The sequence below is a fragment of the Aulostomus chinensis genome, chromosome 9 (genome assembly GCF_037954235.1).
Source record: "Aulostomus chinensis isolate RoL2024-O1b breed Wild chromosome 9, RoL_Achi_v1.0, whole genome shotgun sequence".
NCBI lineage: Eukaryota > Metazoa > Chordata > Actinopteri > Syngnathiformes > Aulostomidae > Aulostomus > Aulostomus chinensis.
Genome location: NC_141328.1, coordinates 8,173,366 through 8,186,016, shown reverse-complemented (window position 1 = coordinate 8,186,016; position 12,651 = coordinate 8,173,366). Strand labels below are relative to the sequence as shown.

The window sequence follows — 12,651 nt, the reverse complement described above, 5'->3', positions numbered from 1 at the left end:
ATAATTGGGTGGCACTGTGACATCACACAACCCATGACCTGCCAATCAAAAAATTGGACATGGCACTAGTTTTCATAAAACAACATGAAAAACTGTGTTTTCTGGTGACACCAACAGACCAAACTCCAGGCAGACAAACATATAGTTGATGTGTGCTGATGTGGTATTAATACGACTTAAGTCACACCATTATCTTTCAAGGTGGCACAAGGACAGCTATCTACTGTAGACCAAATATTTGTTGGATTGCTGCACTCTTCAATACGGAAGTGCTGGAATGGGGGGATGAGATGGCTCGGATGCGAGTTAAACCTGTGACTGATGAACATGGAATAGGCAGTGTTTCTCAAAGTGCCTTCTGCTGGAAGGACACTCATTTACCAGATTGATGGGGCGCTTTATTGCCTGTCACCTCTCTTCCTCCTCTCTCACCATCCCCTCATCTCCTCCCTCTCTCTTATACCTATTTCCCTCCTTATCTCCCCCTCCTTCCTTCTCCCGCTCTCTCTCACAAGCTCCCTGCCTTTGTCACAGACACACAGCTGTGTACTGTAAATTCACAAAAACCCTTTTCTCACTGTCTGTTGTTCACACACACACACACACACACACACACACACACACACACACACACACACACACACTCTCTCTCTCTCTCTCTCTCTCACACACACACACAGTTCCTCTGGCCTTTTGATTGCTTTTTGGAGGGACAATGAGACTCTGCTCACCTCTTTAACTTCAGCACCTTCATGTTCAGCCACTTGGCTCAACAAAAGAACAAGCAGGAGAGAACATACAACACACAAACACACACACACACACACGTGACACACGTCACCTCTATCACCACAAATGATATAATTTAATATCAGTTAACCTGTAGTATTTTTTCATTGACCATTGTCTCTACAATGCAAAGCAATGTTGAAAAATGTTCATCAGCAATGCATGTTCTGTTCAACCAACAGTTCATATCCAAAAACTGAGGAAACAGTGAAGGTGGTGACTAACTCACACAAAATTATCTCCTGACTCTGCACTTTCCTCCAGCTCTACAAAGCATTTTGCAGCCTTTCAGCTCATGGTTTTGATTCAGTCTCACAGTGTAATTTCCAGCTGCAGGCAGCTGATAAACCTACTGTACCCATGCATAATGTACAACCTGCACAAAACAGCAGAAAGACAGACTTAGCAGTTAAATGATGATGATTTAGCAACTACTATAAAGTGGAGGGCAAAGCCAAAGCTGGAGGTGGAGTGAATATTGAACTTATGTTCATCTGGTGGTGAGAGACACGAACTTGAAATGTATTAATTCAGATATTTTTTAATCTGCTGAATGTGACATAATAGCATTGTTTTCTATTTATTTTATTATTCAAATGAATGTTTTTAATGGTAATTAAATTAATAGAAAAAATACTCCAGTGTCACAACAGTTAATGATCTTGAGGGCTGGGGCGATTAATCGAATTTTAATCGTCATCGTGATATCAGAATGCGCGATAAACACATCGCAAAAGTCATGTGTCCACGGTGAGAAGTTCATTTTCGCATGCTGCGAAAATACACCAATCACATGCGACGTTGTTAAATTCGCCGCGCGTTCGGCCCATGACATTAACTGGTGGTGTAGTGTCATCTCCACAAGGCGTGTGTTGTGATAGCGGACACTAGCAAGCTGGTGGAGCCGAGGGCAGGCGCGTTACGTGGATGACGACGCAGAGAAAACTAGCGAGCGCGAGGAAAATTAGGTGGACCTGGTGGCGGGAAAAAAAAAGCTCCTCACTCATTTGGAGGTATTTTGGGTTCAAACGAGACAACGTCGTACAAGCCCAGGTACGGTGTAAAACACGTGGGGCGGTCGTGGCAACTGCGAGGGGAATCACGACCAGTCTTCATCAATACCTGAAACACCACCACAAAGAACTGCACAAACAATTCAAAGACAGCCGACAACACCGAGTCCGCATGACGTCAAAGGATTGCAGCAACCGTCCATTTCTGTGAGTTTAGCAAACGCGACTCCGCAGCCACTCGTTCGTCCTCCGAGAGGCTCTTGAGCGCGTGAGGGAATGTGGTTACATGTCAGCGCTCCTGCTTGAAACCTAGCAAAGTGAACATGTTGGTGTTCCTGTGCAAGAACTTGAAATAAGAGACGTGTTAAAGGAGTTTTGGGATGAATAAATCTCCCTATCTCTTGATCTAGTGGTTCTACATTACTCAAGTTTTCTCCATCGTAGTCCTGTAATTGCCACCTGTTTAGCAAGAGGATGGCATCGGCAGGTCTCGATCTTTATTATGGGAGAAATGTTTAATTTATTTTAGTGATGTTTTCTCCCAGATATCTTTAAGTTAGAGGCTTGGAAATTGTTTGAATTTGCCAACAGTCAGGTTTGAGCCTTGTGCAATATGCAATATGTTCAAATTAAAGCATATGTTGGATACAAACAACTGTTCAATTTCTTTATTCAATGGGCATAGGCTATTAAATGTTTGTGGTCTATGTTAGCTGTAAATATTAAAACAGAAAGATATGCTTTAATGTATTGTAGCTAATATGTACCCTTTGATATTTCATAAATATGTATATCAGAATCAGAATACTTTATTAATCCCCGGGGGGAAATTCTGTTGTTGCAGTTTTAAACTTGCTCTTTAAAGTACTATAAAAATAAGAAATTAATATATACATACATTTATCACAGGTCATATCGTCATCGCAAGACTGAACAGTGTAATCGCACATCGCATGTTTTCCTGGTATCGCCCAGCCCTAATCTGAATGCTGATAAGTCCTATTCTAGTTTCAATACATACCCTGCAAGCAGTAATTACATTTGCGAGGAGCCTTCTTTTAGCTAAAACCCATATTGCCAAAAACTGAGTGAGTTTGTTTAAGCCATTAAATATCATTAAGATTTTTAACTTAACTTTAACTTCATTGAGCCACATGAAAGAGCTTGATGAATTTCAGCCAGACTCGGGGCTTCTGCTGCAAGAATTCAGTTAAAATCCAGATTCATAGTATTCATATAGTACTCAATATTTGTATATTGGTTACGGATAAAGTTAAATAAAAGCAAAAAAAAAAAGCCCGATTAATTATACTAGTTTGGTTGAAGTTATTAAGTATTCAATATTATATGTTTATATGGTAGTAGCATGTTTATAATGTATGTCAATAATGTATGTTAATAACACATGCCTTAAAGAAAGCTGTGATTTATCTAACTACATCTCTTCAAAATGGCTCATGTCCAAAGGGGACCTGGAGAGGGAAAAAAATTTGATGGCTGAAAAGAAAAACCAAAACGGTTGTTCTATACTGTACCGGAGTTTGTAAAACATTTTATTTTGCAAGATCCAGCGAAACTTTTCATGTACGTGTGTGAAAAAAAGTTGTGGTTGAAGGAACACTCACTGAACTTTTTCAGGAGCTTGCAAAAGTACATTATCTGGGTTTTTCAACCTTCGATTTTTTCCCCCCTCCAATTGTCCCCCTGGGGCTCTGCAGGTTTACCTGAGATGAGACAGAATGGCAGAAAAAAAATATCTGGGACTGATTATGCACAAATGCTTTATTTTCCATGATTTATCATGAATGGGGTCCTGATGGTTTGTTATTTCAAAATAATGGCTTGTCAGAATATAGTTTACGAAGACCGGGTATGAATGACCAGAGGGAGTCCAGATGGTCTAGAAAGTGACAGCAACTGAAACAAATTAAATAAAGAGAAAATAAATGTGTCTTGAGCACAGAAACCCATCATAATAACTTAAAACAGCACACCGAAAAAGCCACAAATGCATTCTGACAAAACCCATGCACATGAGCGTTATCGCCCCAGAGCCTCTTTTTATTCAGCATGACTTTCTGTCCGACAGATCTCAGAAGGGATCTTACGTAGCAAATCAAATCAGTGATCAGCTGGAAAACCGCTGCCTCATGCATAAGTAAAGGCCACCCCCTGGCCTCTGTGCTTTCTACACACCTGATCTCTCTCTCTACTCACACACATACACACACACACACACACACACACACACACACACGATATACAAACACGGGAGCTCTTATCTAACCGCTTCACAGCAATGTTCGCACACATAATGATGACTTATTCATATGAGGGAACATACAAGAAGCAGACCGTGAATTACAGGTGACATATGGATTTTATCCCCCGGAGAGGAGTGATAGGAAGACGAACACATGGCTGCACAGACGTGACAGTCAATGCCCCTGAGCTCATTGGCCCTCGCTGACCTAAGAGAGGTCAAGAACAATAAATGAACTAATATATTTTTGACCATGAAAGGTCTCTTAATAGAGAATCCATATACTAATGTTTCTCCTTCTATCAATACTACAAAGTCTGGTTCACAAGCAAACTCACAAAACAGAGCCACTGTATTCCAGTTGGCTTCACAAATGATACAATGCAAGTTTTGTTTTCTTTTTGTTTCTAGTCTGTTTGATGTCAAAAGGAAGGAAACAAAAGCATGTTTTATGTATAGGTCCCCCTCTGAAATACCGGTCATCGACTGAATCTCCCGAGATAAACCTGTTTCTAAACTCAAGCTTCTTTCCTGCTGCTTCCCAGCTTCCCAGAATTGTACAACAACTGACAACTGATGCTGTTCCCACCATGGGACCATTAATAAGTGAGGTTATCGTCATCGATTTCCCCCCGGTAATCATCAATTGTCACATTTTCGACATCAGAGGGTTTAATGCAGCATTGCAAATGGCTTTTTGATTAAGAGGAACAATGCGCCAAGTGGAGGCGGTGAGACAGAGGCCGCTCTCACAAGATTTGTGGTGTCAGCCTCTGTGTTGCATGTCCACAAATTCAAATATTAAGTCAGTGTATGGCAGCAGAACTATGAGGCCAAAAGTGGACGTTACATTCTAATTTGACCAGAAGATAATTACAGGCTTGTGCTTAACAGTTTCTAACATTGACAGAACAAACACAGAGCAACCTCATGATGATCAGACCAGCTTCACTGCAAAACAGCTGAACCTATGACATAGAGAGAGAGACAGAGAGCGAGATTAATTGAGAGGGATTGATTCATTTATGATGATACGACATAACTTTGACTGAAATGTAATTCATTTGTGGCCATTCGATGTAACTGGATCCAACAACTTTGATTAACTTGTGGCCAAAAGATACCACACTTGGATCTATCATGAGATACAACTTGTTCCTTCGTGTTCGTGTGAGAACAACTTGTATTCTGTGGCCACAGTAGTTTTTTTTTTTTTTTTAACCTCCTTATAAATGGTCACTTTAGGGCTTCTTAAATAGACAAAAGTGAAATACCATTAGTTGTAGTGGAAACAGAAATATAAATGACCACAAATGCAAAGTACATGATCCCCTACAGTGAGATATTCATAAGAAGAAAAGACTACTTCAAAGATGTCGTTCTATATTACGTCACATGATCACCTCCACCATGGAGGTTACATTTTGACCCGTGTGTGTTTATGTAAGTGGGAACCTAATTAATCCCAAAGGGGAATATTTCCTTGTAACTGCAACAACAGCAACAACACAGATTAAAATAACACAAGAACAAAATTGAGTTAATTGAGTAAAGGTCAGAATAATGATGAAAATTATGCATTTAGTTCTTTTAAGTTTGTGCAAATAAGGAAATGTCAAAGGTTCCTTGTGTGTGTCTGCGTGATTCAACAGCGTGATGGTGGTGGGTGACAAGGACCTTCTGAACTGCCTCGACACACAGAGGCAGGATGACTTTCTCTCTGGCCCCTTTGGGTAAAGATTGGAGTAAGGTGTCCTTCTTACCCTTCCTTACCTGACTTATAGCTTCTGAATGCCATTATAGGACTATCATAATAGTATTTGATCCGACGGACAGTCAAGATAGCCTAATGCTGCTGCATTATTCCTATTAAGGGTTGCAGGGGGACTGGAGCCTATCCCAGCGGCTACGGGCGAGAGGCAGGGTTCACCCAGGACAGGTCGCCTACATTGTTTCAGATACACTAAATATACGAAAGCAGTCTGTTCCGAAAAAAAGTGTAAACTTTCCCCTGAACAACAGCATCTCTTAATCATATCTTTAACCAAATCACATACAAATGCAGTTCTACATGAGGTTCTCTGATAACTAATATTCCTTAACATACATTCACAGTGTTTTCCCCCCATAAAGCCCGCGTCACACTTGGAAAATCTCTGAGCTAAATCAAATGACACTCACATCAAATCATTCAAATAGGTCTGAGCTTTGAGCTGCTCAGCTTATAGAGACTGAGGCGAGAGCTCAGAGGGCACCAGAGGTCAGGACCGCGGATAGCTCCATCAACTCTGGCCTCTGTGCCAATCAGCTCAAGGAAAACCGCCTCTCAGCACTGCAGCAGCCGGCTTTGGAGTTCAGCATTAGCGAGTATGAATCTCTAAACCTCTGTGGAGCCTTGACCTCAGCTTATATGCAGCTTCATCATGTGTCACATCCTCCCAAGCTGTGTCTCATTTGTGCCATTGGGTTGATGGGTCAAAGGTCAAAGAGTCATCAAAATGACTCTGAGTTCCAGAGATGGTGGCCGACACTTTAATTAATCTCCCTGATCTGAATATCAGCAAAATTAAGCTCTGTTAATGGTTTGTTTGTTTTTTCACGCAGTAGACTTCAACTTAGACCAGTCAAAGGTGTTAAAAATCAGTGAAAATGCAGATAAGTCTGTTCATGATGTGAATCGCTGAATTAATTTCATATAAGGGGTTGTCCCACTGCATAAAAGCATCATTCAGGGCTCCAACTCAAAGCAGCTTTTGTATCTAATGAGCCATTTATCGCACATAAAAACCAACTGAAGCTCGTCCTTTTGCTGCATGGTATCTATTATGTTTCTTTTTTTATTCAATTGTAACATAAATTAAACCACATGAAAACTACTGTGGACAACCAAAACCAGCGACCAGCACTACCACTAACAGCACTACCTCTATTCAAGTGACTTAAATGTAAGACTTGAATGTATTCATTCAGTAAAAATATACCGTTGATGTCACCAAAACAAAACAAATGTCCAACGGAAATTAAATCAGATGTTGTTCTACAAAATTGCCTGATACAGTATATAATCAGATTTGAATGCTTCTGAGCAAAAATGAAAATTAAGACAAATAAGCTACGCCAACAGAAAAAAAAAATACTGACCCCTCCCTTAACAAACACTCAACAGATTGCATGCCACATACAAATATTTTCCCAGATATTGAATTTCTTCATTCTACATGTGATCTATGATGATGAAAGTTCTGCAGCTCACACCAGTGATGGACAAAGTGGTTCTTTTCAGGGCCCCAACTCACTCTGTGCTTGACCTGAGCTCCAACTGCGTAGTTCGACTCACTTAACTGGAACGTGGCTTCACCGTTCATGATTAGGATCGTAATCTGGAAGATTTCTGTTATTGGGAAAGTCTGTTACAGGGAACTACAACAGGGAACTTGTAAGTGTGTGTTTGTGTTCTTGTGGATTTGTAAGTGGAACCAGGCTAACTCCTGGCGACAGGAGAGAACAAATCATGTTCGATCATAGCAGCTCTACATGCTCGCTGCCTCACTCTCAACCAAGAGAGCTCAAAAGAACTGAGACATAAATGGATCATTTCGGTAAGTGGTTCACTTCAGTTTGTTTACCCAAAATATTTCAAACAAAGCATTCACAAACTACACAAAAGAAGTGATCATGCGACTCACGAAAGTAAAGCAACAATTACTGAATGAATATTGAATGGATTTATTGCATCTCAGTTGTGAATTTAAGATGGGCCTGTTTTACATAATTTCCATCATTTAGGTGGGCGGATTAAACAGTGTGTAAAGATTTGAAGTAATATTCAACTGTCAAGTCTTGTAAAAGCACCAACGCCGGTTCCATTCCAAACCATCAAACATTAGTAAAAAGATTTTTGCTTTCTTGTGTGTGTAAAGGGTTGAACTAGGAATAACAACTTTCTAAGACAAAAAAAAGAAAATGTATTCTCTTTCTAAGCTTTTTGAGGTTTATGTGAATTGGGATTACACACAAACACTCAGAACTGAGAAGACCTTAGCGAACCTTCTGTCATTGTATATGTATGAATAGGCCCTCAAGGTCTCCATGTCTCTTATTTTGTCAAGACATTTTCTCTGGTAGATATGAGGCTGAACCAATGACTTTGAAGGCAGAAGTGAGAAAAATAAAATAAAGAAAGCAGGGAAGAGAGAAAAAGACTGACAGTGAGAAAAAAGGAGTTTGTGTTCGAGGTAAAAATTGAAAATACATGAAGGCAAAAGAAAACTGATCTCCAAACCAAAATCATTTTGGTTATTTTTCTGGGATTTTGAATTGATTTCAGCAAGGTTGGGGCGCAGTCTTTGTGTGTGTGTGTGTGTGTGTGTGTGTGTGTGTGCGTGCGTGCGTTTGTGAGGCTGTCACCAATAATCTTTCACATAAATTCATCAAAGTGAACATTTCTTAATCAGAATGTTTCAGGAGACTCTTTTGGGTGTATAGCATACCCCTGTCCTCATTATGTCAGGACTTAAGTAAATTAAATTACTGCAAAGTGGGTGTGAAGAATTCAGTCTTGACCTTGAGGAGAGTAATTTGACCATTTAGTGCTCTACTTTAACTTTTTTTTTTTTTCCCAGAACATCTCAGTGGTGCACCCTAAAGACAAAAGTGCAATCAATGTAGTTTAGCTCTCTGAGAATTACACTCATTTATATACATTTTTTTTTAATCAAAGGAGACCTCTGGAGCGAGAGCGCATTCTGAGGAAAATACATCAAAAAAAAAAAAAAATCTGTAAACTCAACTAAATGTAAAAAAAAACAAAAACAAAAAACATGATATTGATTGGTTTTGTGGTGCGAGTTTATTGGTTTGGCTTCAGTATCTTGTGAACATCAAGTTTCTCATTCCAAAAAACAAAACACACAACACATGCTCGTGATCATCAAGATTTCAGTTTTGAGGCTTTAGAAAACATCTCTTTAGCTTGAGATGTTTTGTTAAGATGGAATCTACCCGTGATAAAAGAGGCCAGTCACAGCCAACAAAAATGAGAGCCCTCCATGACAGCAACTGAGCAAAACAGTTAGTTGACATGACTTGACATGACATGATGTGTGACCCAAAGCTTCAGGTACAAGTTGTTTTTTGTTTTTTTGTTTTTTTTTGTGAGTGTGTAAAAGGTTTGATCTGATCTTATCTCACATAGCATTTTTTTTTAGCAGGTAAGTGCCTTGCTCAGAGGCACCAGAGGTTGAACGTTTAGTAATATAAAACAAGCAGGTTTGAAAGTGGGATAAGAGGTAGAGGAGGATGGATATTGATTTACAGAACCAAATCTGGGTGCAAAAGTACATGACCTGACCAAGTGACCTGTTTTGATGCGTCGATCGAGCAAAGCAAAAGTTCTGACCAGAAGATTATATATGTTGCACACAGGTGTATAGTTTTACATCTCATCTCTAATCTGTCTTGCACATGCTCAGTCACTTCCTGCCGTCAAATACTCAGAGGCGTGGTCTAGTCTCCAGCTGATCACTTCCATCCAATAGGACCATGACACATTTTAAATACTGGCCAGTCATATTGTTGCTGTCTTTTTAAATATGTCTTTCTCTTTCTGCTCAGTCTCGGTTTGCCCCTGTTATGCATGTGCCCCTCCCCCTCCTCGTCTTTGCCTGGTCTTTGGGGGGCTGATGGTCCCTTCATCTGCTACCAATCTCATCCACAGCCATCTCCCACTGCCATCCCCACCAGTGTCTTGATTCTGTGGGGGGTTCTATCTCACAGCTGCTCTGGGATGATGTCCTTGTAGATGGAAGCACCAAAGACTAATCTGTAGTTTATCTGTGTTCATAAACACAACTCATTCTTTTTCATTCAGTTGTCTCTCCCGATTAAGACCCATGTGTGATGCATGTTTTCATATGCCACATTGACAATTAAATGCCTTACATTTTCAAATTAATTTTTAGCTAAACGGACGGACGGAAATGAAATGTTCAAATTATATTTTGTTTGTATTTGTGATTTCATTGTATATTATATTGTAATATTGTTTGAAACTTTATCGTATCAATTCAGATCGACTGCAAACGCAAATCACAGTGAGGTATCATGAATCATCTGCTCATCGAGGGACTAAATGGTATTGTGATGCAAATTGTGATTCATCTATTTTTCAGCACAGATCAGTGCTAGACCCTCAGACACTAGATCCCCTTTGAACCCAAACTCAGTACTCTAAGTGACTGACTGAGTGACTTTAAATTGTGTGCCCATCCTCAAGCGGTAGGGCAAAAACAGGTTTTAATGATGCCAAACTCCAAACACAATTAAGGTATGAATCCAAATATGAATTTAATTTATATACTGTGTTATTTAAACTAAAAATCCTTGATATCATTAAAAACTATGTATTAAAAGCTGAACCTGCGGAATAGATTTACATTTTTTTCAGTTGAAAACTGAATTATATAACTGAATATAATAATTATAAACACAGTATTTACTTCAGGTGACAAACTTACAACAAAGACGAGGCAAGTTGTCCTCGCTCGTCTCCCAGCCCTCTCTCGCACAATGTCTTCTCTCTTTTCCAGTTTCACATGAATTATTCATAGCAGCAGAGATAAGGAATTATGTAAAAGAAGCGGCACATAAATCTCTGTGGTTAGGAATAGTTAATCAGAGCATCCCAAGGGAAGGTGATAATGCTACCGAGTATGCACTTGAGATGGCTTTTCAAAGTTACTTTTCCAGCTTTGCAGCTTACTGTGTGCGGTCCAGGTGTAGATGTGTGTTAGCAAAGAGTCTGAATTTTCAAATTTAAACATATTTGCTTATTTAATAAGTAGTGATGTTTTGTTTTAGCTGTGATACTATCGAGCACAGCGACTGAGGCTAATCTAGGTAATGAGACATAATTATAAAGGTAGGAAAATAAATAATCATTGCACTGTATTTAATTGGACGCATATTAACGCCACTTAATTAAAGTTTTCTTCATTCCTGAAAGGTGTTTTGAAGAGTTTTGATTCACACATTAACACACCAGCTGCACACTGGCCTCCATCATCCTGTCTGCTCTGGGACATAGCCGCACAAATGGGCTGGATTACGTTGACCTAGTGTGACATGGGTTAGTGGAGCAAAGCGAGTGTCAAAATGTGACAAATCTTGCTGAGCCCTTGGTTCTCAAGTCCCCTTTGTTCATATCCCACCTCCATACTAAAGAAGCACTCTGTCACAAGAGGCAGCGCAGAGATGGAGGATATGCTTGAGTTAACATTAGTATGGCTGAAAAAACTAAAAGAAGCAATACTGTAGGTAGAACATTTGCTTTTTTTTCTTCTTTTTTTGGCTTTGAGTTTTTACTCTAAAGTGTTGTCTATAAATACACGATGGTAGCACATTACAAGGAGTGATACTGATGGTCACCATGCATCCATCAGTTCCCAAGGGGGGCATGCGGTCCAGAGAGACGACACATTTAAGGACAGAAACGGGTGCGAATGGAAATTGGTTCTGACACACTGGACCTGATGTGTGAGGCCAGTGTGGGCACAAGCCTGTCAGGTCGTGGGCAGAGATGGCTACTCATTGGACTGGTGTTAATTATCAGGCCAAAGGCTTTGCCACAACTATTTGTCATGATGAGAGCTCTGTCCGACCCCCTGTTGGATGTGATAATCTTTTCTTTTTCTTTCACATCAATATCATCCCTACCTTCAGTCCTGAACACTCTCTCTCTTGTGGAGAACCATTTGACGTCTTGAGTGCAAGCTATTACTTTTCTTTTCTTTTTTTTTTGCAGTTATTTTATGAACAAACTATAGACTGGAAGCCATCCCCTGTGTGTTATCAATTATTTACAGGACAAGCTTTTTCTTTATGTGCCCCAAAATAATGACAGTCAAAAATATTCCCGGATAGAACATCTGAAGTACATCACAGTGTGTGGTTTTAATCGAAGTGCAAACAGTCCCTACATGAGTCATCTTGGCTTTCTTTTGGCCTGCTGAAAATCACACTGGACAGGTTTTACTACTTTATTATGCCCCTGGTCCCCAGGAGAGGAGGCATTCTCGCTGTTTCCCTGTCCCATCACCCTTCATCGTCCCATCATTTTTGACAGGGAATCCATGTTGTGAGACTAGCGGTGGGTTAAAGTTGCACCTCTTCTGGATCACCTGCCTCTACCCTGCATGTCCGTCACCTGTCTTCAGCTCAAGCCTGATGGGCAGCACAGAGCTATCTTCCTGGATAATTAAAGCTGTAAGTGCAGACTGATATTACCTGCCATGAGAGGCGAATGCTTACAGAAGCAGGTGTGTCTATATCCAAATTTGCCTGCTTACTAATGGCCTCAATCACACAAACAGATCTATTCTGCAAAATAATGAAAATGACAGTGAACCTGTGTCAGTAGCTCATGTTGCCCACCAATAATGTGCATTTATTTGATTGTACAGTATAGTTAGCACCATTATCATGGTAAATTGTTGGTTGAATTGCACAGACAAAATAACCCCTTTAACCCCCTGGAGTTAGATGGCAACACACAAAACAGCAGGTATAATTATCAGTCTAATCAGGGGC

At 40.0% G+C, this 12,651-nt stretch overlaps 1 protein-coding gene across 7 annotated transcripts in view; it reads right to left on the bottom strand.

The window, feature by feature from the left end:
* dlgap4a (discs, large (Drosophila) homolog-associated protein 4a) overlaps positions 1-12,651 on the bottom strand; it is a 79,065-nt gene that overhangs the window by 36,434 nt on the left and 29,980 nt on the right. The window contains exon 2 of one of the 7 annotated variants that reach the window (XM_086213513.1): positions 4,993-5,033. The exons of the other annotated variants lie outside the window; for them this stretch is intronic. The gene's annotated coding sequence lies outside the window, so the exon portion shown is untranslated. The remainder of the gene's footprint in view (positions 1-4,992; positions 5,034-12,651) is intronic. 7 annotated transcript variants of the gene reach the window in all.